The 1,824-nt window shown below is 32.3% G+C and overlaps 1 long non-coding RNA gene across 1 annotated transcript; it reads right to left on the bottom strand.

Annotated features, from left to right (window-relative positions):
- Window positions 1-691: 691 nt before the first annotated feature.
- Window positions 692-1,144, bottom strand: LOC120148846. The gene is made up of 3 exons (XR_005518408.1): window positions 1,125-1,144; window positions 908-1,036; window positions 692-728 (listed from the first exon to the last, which is right to left on the bottom strand). It is a non-coding gene; the product is annotated as an uncharacterized LOC120148846 (long non-coding RNA).
- Between the last annotated feature and the right edge of the window lie 680 nt (window positions 1,145-1,824).

The following is a 1,824-nucleotide window of genomic DNA, read 5'->3' as shown; positions in this document are numbered from 1 at the left end:
GCAAGTTATGTATTTTATTTTTTAACTTTTAATTTGCAATTTATATTCGATATGCATCTTTTACATATTCGACGATAGAATATTCTTTAACAATGGAAAATAGTTGAAATAGCTTTCCCGACGGAGGATTGTAAATTTCAAGATTTTTCATCAAGTTAAATAATTTTCTTTAAATAGTTAATTTCAATCAAATTAATTAACTTTAATAAATGGATCGCATTTTAACTTTATATTCGATTCACGATTTTTACCATTACGACAATATGTAACCGACTCCCGAATGCTTTTAAAACGAATCTTTAGTAAAAGCAAATCAGTTTCGTCTTAAAAATGATTTTTCATTAAAATTGTTTTAAAAGACGTTTTTAGGTATTCGACCTACTTAACCCAAAGGTCGATGGCGACTCCTTTCAATTTAATTCCAAATTAATTCCAAATCACCAATTTTTCAAAATAAAAATTATAATTGTTTTTAAAATAATATTTAATTATTTTATCTAAAAAATTGTTATGACAGTTGCGTTTTGGGTTCAGATTGTTGTGGTTTAGCACATCTCGTGTCGGCGTCGGTGACGGTGATACCATCGGAGTTTTCATTCGATGAGGCGCAGTCCATCGCGGTTGAATCTATACCCGTTTTAACTAACCGTTTCTTGAGATGAGCATGCCAATGGTTCTTAATTTACTTGTCTGTTCTCCTTGGAAAGTGCCTGGCTATTGCTGCCCACCTTCATCAACATAAAAAATATGAACATAGGTGAGATCGATTATATAAATTTAATAGTACGATGTTTTAGATTTATTAAATAAAATTAAAAGTTTAAATTTTAACGTTATAAATGGAATAAATTATGATAAAAAATCGCAAAACTGAAAATGTTTATCATGATAATGACTAGGACTAGACCTGTTGCCTAATTGAGCATGAAGTTTAATAACGGTTTCATCTTCCTCAGGTGTGAATTCCCCTCTCCTAATCCCAGGTTTAAGATAATTAGTCCATTAAATCTACAGCTCTTCCCACATCTTTGAAGACCTGCAAAACTTAGAGTGTATCACCACTTGACGGACACGGGATTTTATGTTATGAAATGAACTTATATATCGAGAAGGCGATGAATTACCAGCTTTGTGGGGGAGGGAAATCCAGGCACCTTCGCCATGTTTTTGAATGTAAGAGATGAGCTTGTGGTCTTCTTCAGGGGTCCAGGCTCCTTTCCTCAAACCATCTGAAGTGCATGATGGACTTCTTCCCATTCTCAAACACTTATGAATGGATGATTTGTGTTAGAAAAAAGGGTTTGAAAATGATGTTAATGCTAAGGCCATCTCCGGCCCTTATCTCTACTCTAGAGCATTTCTATCTCTACTCTAGAGATGAAACAATAATTCATCTCCAGCGCTATCTCTACATTACTATCAACTTTACTTTATTCATAATATTTAACTATTATAATATTAATTTCACAAATATAAAAAATCAGAAAAAATACAAAAAAATCCAAAAAATTACAAAAAAAATTAGTATGATTATTTATCTAATTTCAATGTATTTTTATCTATATTATAATTTAATATACTTTAATTTAAAAAAAAAAAAAAAAGAAAATGTAGCATTAGCTACAGTACCACGCTAGATGTGGCACGGTGCTGTAGCAATTTTTCACTATAACGATAGAAGTGGCGCAGGGCTGGAGCGCGCTACAGTAGAAATATCTCAACTGTAGCGCAGCGTTGGAGATGCTCTAAGCACTTACTGGAAAAGACAAACTGTACGGGACATATCTATATATAGAAAACAAATCGAATGACTCCTCCATAGAT

Source organism: Hibiscus syriacus, unplaced genomic scaffold (assembly GCF_006381635.1).
Source record: "Hibiscus syriacus cultivar Baekdansim isolate YM2019G1 unplaced genomic scaffold, ASM638163v2 tig00110987_pilon, whole genome shotgun sequence".
NCBI lineage: Eukaryota > Viridiplantae > Streptophyta > Magnoliopsida > Malvales > Malvaceae > Hibiscus > Hibiscus syriacus.
This window is presented reverse-complemented; position numbering and strand designations above follow the sequence as displayed.